The sequence below is a fragment of the Schistocerca serialis genome, chromosome 3, assembly GCF_023864345.2.
Source record: "Schistocerca serialis cubense isolate TAMUIC-IGC-003099 chromosome 3, iqSchSeri2.2, whole genome shotgun sequence".
NCBI classification, from domain to species: domain Eukaryota; kingdom Metazoa; phylum Arthropoda; class Insecta; order Orthoptera; family Acrididae; genus Schistocerca; species Schistocerca serialis.
The window spans coordinates 546,063,293-546,074,591 of NC_064640.1; the positions used below are offsets into that span (position 1 = coordinate 546,063,293).

The following is an 11,299-nucleotide window of genomic DNA, read 5'->3' on the forward strand; positions in this document are numbered from 1 at the left end:
AATTGTTTATGAAATATTATTTTAAATTTTTAAAAGTTGATTTTAGTTATTGTACCTTTTGTATCAGGGTTTATCAAAATTTTAGTATTTACTTTGCTTGCCTCGATTTGGGTTGATTTATAAATAATTTATAGTTAATGTATCATAATTATTATTAAATTATTTATAGAAATGAGATGTTAATCGTTTCCCAAGATATCTAGTTTCTTAAGAAAAAATTTAATTTTTTGAAGTTAATTGTTATTATTTAATTTTTTAGGTATAAATATTAACCTATTTATTCTTTAAGGTATAAGCTTTGAAGTTAATAACCTATAATTTGTTTTATAAAATATAATAGTAAGCTTTAAACCAGCTATCTCTAAGATTACGTTTTAGTTCATTATTTTTATTTTTGATTTTATAATTATTTTAGGATTTTATTAAGATTATAAATTTAATTTTAAAATTTTTGTAATAATGATAGAATTATTATATTTATTTGTATATAATTTTTACCTTGTGAATTTATTACAAGGAACTGGGCAAAATTGATTTCCACCTGTTTATCAAAAACATGTCCTCTTGAAAATACTTTGAGGTCTGGCCTGTTCACTGTGCAGATTTTTAAAGAGCTGCGGTATTTTGACCATGCAAAGGTAGCATAATAATTAGTCTCTTAATTAGTGGCTGGAATGAATGGCTTGACGAGAAATCAACTGTCTCTTAATAAATTTTTGAATTTAACTTTTGAGTCAAAAGGCTTAAATTTTTCGTTAGGACGAGAAGACTCTAGAGAGCTTAACATTTTATTTTTACATAGTTTTATGTTTGTCTTTCTATATTTAATGATGATGTTTTGTTGGGGTGATATGAAGATTAAATAAACTCTTCATTACTATATCATTTATTTATGTTTGTTGTTTTGATCCATAATTTATGATTTAAGATTAAGTTACGTTAGGGATAACAGCGTAATTGTTTTTGAGAGCTCATATCGACAAAGCAGATTGCGACCTCGATGTTGGATTAAGAAAAATTTTGGGTGCAGTAGCCCAGTAATTAGGTCTGTTCGACCTTTAAATTCTTACATGATCTGAGTTCAGACTGGCGTGAGCCAGGTCGGTTTCTATCCTAAGATTATTAATTCATATTAGTACGAAAGGACCATATGTTTGAAATATTTTTTATTTTATTGATTAATACTAATTAAATTACTATTTTGACAGATTAATGTGTTGAATTTAGAATTCATTTATGCAGATTTTTTCTACAAATAGTATTGATACTTTATGATTTATTTATGTTTATTTTGAATTTTCTTTTATTAGTTATTTGTGTTTTAATTAGTGTTGCTTTTTTAACTTTATTAGAGTGTAAGGTTTTAGGTTACATTCAAATTCTAAAGGGTCCAAATAAGGTAGGTTTTGTTGGAATTCCTCAAACCTTTAGTGATGCTATCAAGTTAAATTGTAAGGAGCAGCCAATTCCTATTATATCTAATTATTTACTTTATTACTTTTCTCCTGTTTTTAATTTAATAATTTCCTTGGCTGTTTGAGTGATTTTCACTTACTTAACTTATATGTGTTCTTTTTCTTATGGATTTTTGTTTTTTTATGTTGTACTAGATTAGGTGTTTATACTGTTATAATTGCTGGTTGGTCTTCTAATTCAAATTATTCTTTACTAGGTTCTCTTCGTCCTGTTGCTCAAACAATTTCATACGAAGTTAGTTTGGCTTTAATTTTATTATCTTTAATTATTTTAATTGGTAGTTTTAACATGTTTGATTTTATAAATTATCAGCTTTATTGTTGATTTATTATTATTTCTTTTCTTTTAGCTTTAGCTTGTTTTGCTTCTTGTTTAGCTGAGACTCATTGTACTCCTTTTGCCTTTGCCGAAGGTGAATCTGAGTTAGTTTCAGGTTTTAATATTGAATATGGTGCAGGTGGTTTTACTTTAATTTTTTTAGCTGAGTATACTAGAATTGTTTTTATAAGAATATTATTAGCTTTAATTTTTTTAGGTGGTGACTTTCATTCTTTTATATTTTTTATTAAGTTTGCTGTTAAGTCCTTTGGTTTTATTTGAGTTTGTGGGACATAGCCACGTTTTCGTTATGTTAAGTTAATGTACTTAGCTTGAAAAAGTTTTTTGCCATTATCTTTAAATTTTTTTATTTTCTTGGTTGGTTTAAAGATTTTATTTATTTAATTTATTTAGTGAATTTTTTAAAGAAAAGTTAATAGAAGAGGTCAACTTCTAGTTTTATGTTTTCAAAACATATGCTTTTCCTAAGCTAATTAACTTATTATTCCTTAATTAGTTTATCTCATGCGTTTGCAACATGTACATTAATTAAGAAGTATGTAAAGTAGATAATTGTTAAGATTTGTCCTGTTATAATGTAAGGTTCTTCAATAGGTCGTTTTCCAATTCATGTTAATAAGCATACAACAACTACTATAATTCAGAATAAAATGTGATTGATAGGATAGAATTGAATACCTCGGAATGGTGTTTTATTATAAAATGATAAAATTATTAAGATTCTAATTGATAAGAATAATGCAATAACACCTCCTAGTTTATTAGGGATTGATCGTAGAATTGCGTACGCAAATAAGTAATATCATTCTGGTTGAATATGGACAGGGGTTACTAACGGGTTGGCAGGTACAAAATTATCTGGATCTCCCAGGAGGTAAGGATTAATCAAGCACAGTATAATTAATAATGATGTTATTAATACAAATGTAATAGACTCCTTGAAAGTAAAGTATGGGTGAAATGGGTTTTTTTCAATATCTCCATTTAGGCCTAAGGGGTTATTAGACCCTGTTTGGTGGAGGAAGAATAAATGAATTGCTGCCATTGCAGCAACAATAAACGGTAGTACAAAATGGAATGTAAAGAATCGATTTAATGTTGCATTATCAACAGCAAACCCTCCTCATACTCATTGAACTAAATCTGTTCCTAAATACGGAATTGCTGATAATAAATTAGTAATTACTGTCTCACCTCAGAATGATATTTGACCTCAAGGTAAAACGTATCCCATAAATGCAGTTGCTATGACTAAGAATAGGATTACTGTACCAATTATTCATGTGTGTATGCATATGTAAGATCCATAGTAAATTCCTCGTCCGACATGTAAATAAATACAAATAAAAAATATAGAAGCTCCATTTGCATGTATTGTTGTTGTTGTGGTCTTCAGTCCTGAGACTGGTTTGATGCAGCTCTCCATGCTACTCTATCCTGTGCAAGCTTTTTCATCTCCCAGTGCCTACTGCAACCTACATCTTTCTGAATCTGCTTAGTGTATTCATCTCTTGGTCTCCCTCTACGATTTTTACCCTCCACGCTGCCCTCCAATACTAAATTGGTGATCCCTTGATGCCTCAGAACATGTCCTACCAACCGATCCCTTCTTCTGGTCAAGTTGTGCCACAAACTTCTCTTCTCCCCAATCCTATTCAATACTTCCTCATTAGTTATGTGATCTACCCATCTAATCTTCAGCATTTTTCTGTAGCATCACATTTCGAAAGCTTCTATTCTCTTCTTGTCCAAACTATTTATCGTTCATGTTTCACTTCCATACATGGCTACACTCCATACGAATACTTTCAGAAATGACTTCCTGACACTTAAATCAATACTGGATGTTAACAAACTTCTCTTCTTCAGAAACGCTTTCCTTGCCATTGCCAGCCTACATTTTATATCCTCTCTACTTCGACCATCATCAGTTATTTTGCTCCCCAAATAGCAAAACTCCTTTACTACTTTAAGTGCCTCATTTGCTAATCCTATTCCCTCAGCATCACCCGACTTAATTAGACTACATTCCATTATCCTTGTTTTGCTTTTGTTGATGTTCATCTTATATCCTCCTTTCAAGACACTGTCCATTCCATTCAACTGCTCTTCCAAGTCCTTTGCTGTCTCTGACAGAATTACAATGTCATCGGCAAACCTTAAAGTTTTTATTTCTTCTCCATGAATTTTAATACCTACTCCGAATTTTTCTTTTGTTTCCTTTACTGCTTGCTCAATATACAGATTGAACAACATCGGGGAGAGGCTACAACCCTGTCTTATTCCCTTCCCAACCACTGCTTCCCTTTCATGTCCCTCGACTCTTATAACTGCCATCTGGTTTCTGTACAAATTGTAAATAGCCTTTCGCTCCCTGTATTTTACCCCTGCCACCTTTAGAATTTGAAAGAGAGTATTCCAGTCAACATTGTCGAAAGCTTTCTCTAAGTCTACAAATGCTAGAAACGTAGGTTTGCCTTTCCTTAATCTTTCTTCTAAGATAAGTCATAAGGTCAGTATTGCCTCACGTGTTCCAGTGTTTCTACGGAATCCAAACTGATCTTCCCCGAGGTTGGCTTCTACTAGTTTTTCCATTCGTCTGTAAAGAATTCGTGTTAGTATTTTGCAGCTGTGACTTATTAAGTTATTAGTTCGGTAATTTTCACATCTGTCAACACCTGCTTTCTTTGGGATTGGAATTATTATATTCTTCATGAAGTCTGAGGGTATTTCGCCTGTCTCATACATCATCCTCACCAGATGGTACAGTTTTGTCAGGACTGGCTCTCCCACGGCCGTCAGTAGTTCCAATGGAATATTGTCTACTCTGGGGGCTTTGTTTCGACTCAGGTCTTTCAGTGCTCTGTCAAACTCTTCACGCAGTATCATATCTCCCATTCATTTCATCTTCATCTACATCCTCTTCCATTTCCATAATATTGTCCTCAAGTACATTGCCCTTGTATAGACCCTCTATATACTCCTTCCACCTTTCTGCTTTCCCTTCTTTGCTTAGAACTGGGTTTCCATCTGAGCTCTTGATATTCATACAAGTCGTTCTCTTATCTCCAAAGGTCTCTTTAATTTTCCTGTAGGCGGTATCTATCTTACCCCTAGTGAGATAGGCCTCTACATCCTTACATTTGTCCTCTAGCCATCCCTGCTTAGCCATTTTGCACTTCCTGTCAATCTCATTTTTGAGACGTTTGTAATCCTTTTTGCCTGTTTCACTTACTGCATTTTTATATTTTCTCCTTTCATCAATTAAATTCAATATTTCTTCTGTTACCCAAAGATTTCTACTAGCCCTCGTCTTTTTACCTACTTGATCCTCTGCTGCCTTCACTACTTCATCCCTCAAAGCTACCCATTCTTCTTCTACTGTATTTATTTCTCCCATTCCTGTCAATTGCTCCCTTATGCTCTCCCTGAATCTCTGTACAACCTCTGGTTCTTTTAGATTATCCAGGTCCCATCTCCTTAAATTCCCACCTTTTTGCAGTTTCTTCAGTTTTAATCTACAGGTCATAACCAATAGATTGTGGTCAGAGTCCACATCTGCCCCTGGAAATGTCTTACAATTTAAAACCTGGTTCCTAAATCACTGTCTTACCATTATATAATCTATCTGATACCTTTTAGTATCACCAGGGTTCTTCCATGTATACAACCTTCTTTCATGATTCTTAAACCAAGTGTTAGTTATGATTATGTTGTGCTCTGTGCAAAATTCTACCAGGCGGCTTCCTCTTTCATTTCTGTCCCCCAATCCATATTCACCTGCTATGTTTCCTTCCCCCCTACACTCGAATTCCAGTCACCCATGACTATTAAACTTTCGTCTCCCTTCACAATCTGAATAATTTCTTTTATTTCATCATAAATTTCTTCAATTTCTTCATCATCTGCAGAGCTAGTTGGCATATAAACTTGTACTACTGTAGTAGGTGTGGGCTTCGTATCTATCTTGGCTACAATAATGTGTTCACTATGCTGTTTGTAGTAGCTTACCCACATTCCTATTTTCCTATTCATTATTAAACCTACACCTGCATTACCCCTATTTGATTTTGTGTTTATAACCCTGTAGTCACCTGACCAGAAGTCTTGTTCCTCCTGCCACCGAACTTCACTAATTCCCACTATATCTAACTTCAACGTATCCATTTCCCTTTTTAAATTTTCTAACCTACCTGCCCGATTAAGGGATCTGACATCCGTAGAACGCCAGTTTTCTTTCTCCTGATAACGACATCCTCTTGAGTAGTCGCTGCCCGGAGATCCGAATGGGGGACTATTTTACCTCCGGAATATTTTACCCAAGAGGACGCCATCTTCATGTAATCATACAGTAAAGCTGCATGCCCTCAGGAAAAATTACGGCTGTAGTTTCCCCTTGCTTTCAGCCGATTTGCATGTAAGGTTCAAATAATTCAGCCATTATTTACGTCTTGGCGGATGTGAACTACACTACCAAATGCTATTTCAATATTTGATGTATAATGTCTAGCTAAAAATAGTCCAGTTACAATTTGAATTACCAAACATAACCCTAGTAGGGACCCAAAATTCCATCAAAATGAAATATTTGTTGGTGCAGGTAAATCAAATAAAGAGTTATTAATGATTTTAATTAAAGGATGTTTCAATCGTAAGGGTTTATTCATTAGTAAATTATCTTATTTTACGAATAGGCCCCTGGTTAATGTTGGTGATTTTAACAACTGCTAATAGTGCTAAAAATAAATAAATTATTATTATTATTGTGATAATGAATGTTGGTCTATTATATAGTTTTTCTAAAGATATTGTTATTTCTTGATAATTGATTGAATTATCAATATTTATAGTTTCAGTATTTTTGAAAAAGTCTATAAATATTGTTATATCTAAATTAATTAATGTTGATATGATAAATATTCATATTGTTAAGGTAATAATTATCGTAATTGATTTAGGTTGAAATATTTCGTTTGATGCAATTCTCGTAATATAAATAAATAGAACTAATATACCACCAAGAAACGTTAAAATAAAATATAAGATAATCAATATCTTTCCATTATTGTTCCTCTTATTAGTCCAACTAGAAAAGTTTGTAGGATAATGAAAAGCATTATTGATATTGGGTGTCTTAATTTAATAAAATTAATATTTATTACGTTTGATAGCGATATAATTATTATTTTGATCATTTCAGGGGTTAGTTTATTAACAATATCGGTTTTGGGGACTGATGATGGAAAGCTTTTCCTCCTCTGAAGTTTTAAAAGTGGGGGCTGGACTTATTTCCGGTTTACAAGACCGCCGTTTTTTTTAAACTAAGAAAACTAGTGTTTATATTCTCTGTCTTTACTTCTTTATTGATGTATTTTGCTGGTGTTTATATTTTTTCTTCTAAACGTAAGCATTTATTAATGGTTCTTTTGAGATTAGAATATATTGTTCTTTCTTTATTTATATTGGTTATTGTTTTTCTTATTGAGAAAGACAATGATTACTTTTTACCAACTATTTTTTTGGTTTTTTCTTTTTGTGAAGGTGCTTTAGGTCCTTCTATTTTAGTTTCAATAATACGTTCTCATAGGAATGATTTTTTTAATTCTTTTGGTTTATCTTTATTATAAGTATTTATTTATAACTATTTTTTGATCCCTCTTTGTTTGGTCAATAATTGTTGATGGTTGGTTCATTCTTTAATGTTTCTGTCTAGTTTTGTTTTTATGATTTGTGTTTATTCATATGCAGATTTGATTATGATAACATATTATTTTGGTATTGATTATTTTTCTTTTAGTTTGATTCTGCTTAGTTTTTGAATTTGTTCCTTAATAATTACTGCTAGAGCTTCAGTTTATTTAAGTTCTTATCATTCTAATTTCTTTGTCTTTATAGTCTTGATTTTAATGATTATGCTTTATTGTTCGTTTGCTAGATTGAGTCTTCTTTCTTTTTATATATTTTTTGAGGCTTGATAGGTTCCTACTTTACTTTTGATTTTGGGTTGAGGCTATCAACCTGAACGGTTGCAGGCTGGTGTTTATTTAATTTTTTATACTATGCTTGCTAGATTGCCTTTATTATTAGTGTTATTTAAGGTTTATGATTTCTCTAATACTTTATATTTTCCTTTATTGGTTGATTTTGGTTCTTATTATTTTATATTTTATGTGTTTTTAATTCTTGCTTTTTTAGTTAAGATGCCGATATTTTTGGTTCATTTGTGGCTTCCTAAGGCCCATGTTGAGGCCCCTATTTCAGGTAGAATGATTCTTGCTGGTGTTTTATTAAAGTTAGGTGGTTACAGTATTTTTCGTGTTATGAAGGTTATTTCTTATTTGGGTTTAAAGTTTAATTATTTTTGATTGTGTTTAGGTTTATCTGGTGGGGTTATTGTTAGATTTAATTGTTTTCGTCAGGTTGATTTAAAGTCTTTAATTGCATATTCCTCTGTTGCTCATATAAGAATGGTTATTGGAGGATTGATAACTATGAATTGATGAGGTTGTATGGGTTCTCTTTCTTTAATGGTTGGTCATGGTTTGTGTTCTTCTGGTTTATTTTGTTTATCTAATATTATTTATGAGAGTTTAGGTAGACAAAGATTATTAATTAAAAGGGTATAATTAATTTGAAACCAAGAATGGCTTTATGATGATTCCTTTTGAGATCTTCTAATATAGCAGCTCCTCCTTCTTTAATTTTGGTAGGTGAACTTAGATTATTAAATAGAATTGTATCTTGATCTTCTTTTAGATTTTTTGCTTTAATTTTTTTGTCTTTTTTTAGAGCTGTTTATACTTTATATATGTATTCTTATTCTCAGCATGGTAATTATTATTCTGGTGTTAATACTTGTTCTCTTGGTTATTTTCGTGAATATCATCTTTTACTTTTACATTTTTTGCCTTTAAATATTCTTTGTTTAAAGGGAGAGTATTTTTTTTGTTTAGGTTGCTTAAATATTTTAATTAAAAATGTTGTTTTGTGCAATCAATGATATGAATTTTTCATCTTAGGCTGTGAATTTGTTTTCAAATTGGTCTTTGAGTTTTTTTCTTTATTTTTTTCTAGAACTATAATTTTTATTTGGGTATTTATTATTTAATAATTGATTATAGAGTTTTTGTTGAATGAGAACTTTTTAATTTAAATGGTTCTATGGTTGTTATGACTTTAATTTTGGATTGGATGTCTCTTATTTTTATGCCTTTTGTTATGTATATTTCTTCTTTGGTTATTTATTATAGAGAGGATTATATGTCGGGAGAAAAAATATAAATCGTTTTATTATTATTGTTTTAATATTTATTCTTTCTATAGGTTTTTTAATTATAAGTCCTAATTTGATTCGAATTTTATTGGGATGGGATGGTTTAGGTTTAGTTTCTTATTGTTTAGTTATTTACTATCAAAATGTGAAATGTTATAGTTCGGGTATGTTAACTGCACTTTCTAATCGTATTGGTGATGTTGCTATTTTAATTTCTATTGCTTGAATATTGAATTTTGGTGGTTGAAATTATATTTATTATTATGATTATATTTCTAATTCTTTTGAAACAAAGCTTATTACTATATTAATTGTTTTAGCAGCTATAACTAAAAGAGCTCAAATTCCCTTTTCTTCTTGACTTCCTGCTGCTATGGCTGCCCCTACTCCTGTTTCTGCTTTGGTTCATTCTTCTACTCTTGTTACTGCTGGGGTTTATTTATTAATTCGTTTCAGACCAATATTAGATACTTATAATTGTGCTTTATTCTTACTTTTAATTGGTTGTATAACTATGTTTATGGCTGTTTTGGGAGCAAATTTTGAATTTGATTTGAAGAAAATTATTGCTCTTTCTACTTTAAGACAACTTGGTTTAATAATAAGAATTATGGCTATGGGTTATCCAAAACTTGCATTTTTTCATTTATTAGCTCATGCTTTATTTAAGGCTTTATTGTTTATGTGTGCACGTTCAATAATTCATAATTTAAAGGATTCTCAGGATATTCGTTTTATAGGTTCAATTGTTAATTTTATGCCTTTAACTTCAGTTTGTTTTAATGTTTCTAGTTTGTCTTTGTATGGTATACCATTTTTAGCAGGTTTTTATTCAAAGGATTTAATTCTTGAAATGGTTTGTCGAAGATGAATTAATTGTTTGAATGTTTTTCTTTATTTCTTTTCTACTGGTTTAACTGCTTCTTATTCTTTTTGTCTTTTTTATTATTCAATACCTGGTGATAATAATTTTTATTCTAGATTTTCTTTTGATGATAAGGGTTATTATATTTCTTTTGGTATAATTGGTTTATTGTTTGTTGCTGTTTTTGGTGGTAGTCTTTTGTCTTGGTTAATTTTTCCTGTTCCTCATGTGATTGCCTTGCCTTATTATTTAAAGTTTTTAACTATTACTGTAGTTGTTTTGGGTGCTTATTTGGGTTATCTTATTTCTAATTTTGATTTTTCTCAAAATTTATTTTCTTTAAGTATACTTTCTTTTGTCAGAATTGCTGGTTCTATGTGGTTTATTCCTTTTATTTCGACTAAGTTTATTACATATTTTCCTTTAAAATTGGATTATTATTCATCTAAATTATTTGATTATGGTTGAGGTGAATTATTTGGTGGTCAAGATTAAATAATATAATAAATATATTTTATATAATTATGTAAATTAACGTAATATGGTATTTATATAAAATTAACTTTATATGAAGTTAACTTAAATATTAATTAGTTAAATAATCTAATTAGAGAAAATAAATTAAATCATATTTTTAGCTATACATTATACATCAAATATTGAAATAGCGTTTAGTAGTGTAGTTCACATCTGCCGAGACGTAAATAATGGCGAAATTATTCGAACCTTATATGCAAATGGAGCTTCTATATTTTTATTTGTATTTATTTACATGTCGGACAAGGAATTTACTATGGATCTTACATATACATACACACCTGAATAATTAGTACAGTAATGTAATTCTTAGTTATAGCAACTGCATTTATAGGATACGTTTTACCTTGAGGTCAAATATCATTCTGAGGTGCGACAGTAATTACTAATTTATTATCAGCATTTCCGTATTTAGGAACAGATTTAGTTCAATGTGTATGAGGAGGGTTTGCTGTTGATAATGCAACATTAAATCGATTCTTTACATTCCATTTTGTACTACCGTTTATTATTGCTGCAATGGCAGCAATTCATTTATTCTTCCTCCACCAAACAGGGTCTAATAACCCCTTAGGCCTAAATGTAGATATTGAAAAAATCCCAATTAACTCATACTTTACTTTCAAGGACTCTATTACGTTTGTATTAATAACATCATTATTAATTACTATGTGCTTGATTAATCCTTACCTCCTGGGAGATCCAGATAATTTTGTATCTGCCAACCCATTTGTAACCCTTGTCAATATTCAACCAGAATGATATTTCTTATTTGCATACGCAATTTTACGTTCAATCCCTAATAAACT

General features: G+C 30.5%; 3 long non-coding RNA genes across 3 annotated transcripts in view; 2 read left to right on the plus strand and 1 right to left on the minus strand.

Annotated features, from left to right (window-relative positions):
• Positions 1 to 1,138, minus strand: part of LOC126470434 (uncharacterized) — a 255,042-nt gene extending 253,904 nt beyond the window's left edge. Inside the window, exon 1 of the long non-coding RNA XR_007586194.1 lies at positions 939 to 1,138. This is a non-coding gene — a long non-coding RNA (uncharacterized LOC126470434). The remainder of the gene's footprint in view (positions 1 to 938) is intronic.
• Positions 1 to 11,299, plus strand: part of LOC126470429 (uncharacterized) — a 188,173-nt gene that overhangs the window by 159,615 nt on the left and 17,259 nt on the right. The gene's annotated exons all lie outside the window — the stretch shown is intronic.
• Positions 1 to 11,299, plus strand: part of LOC126470432 (uncharacterized) — a 56,719-nt gene that overhangs the window by 43,501 nt on the left and 1,919 nt on the right. The gene's annotated exons all lie outside the window — the stretch shown is intronic.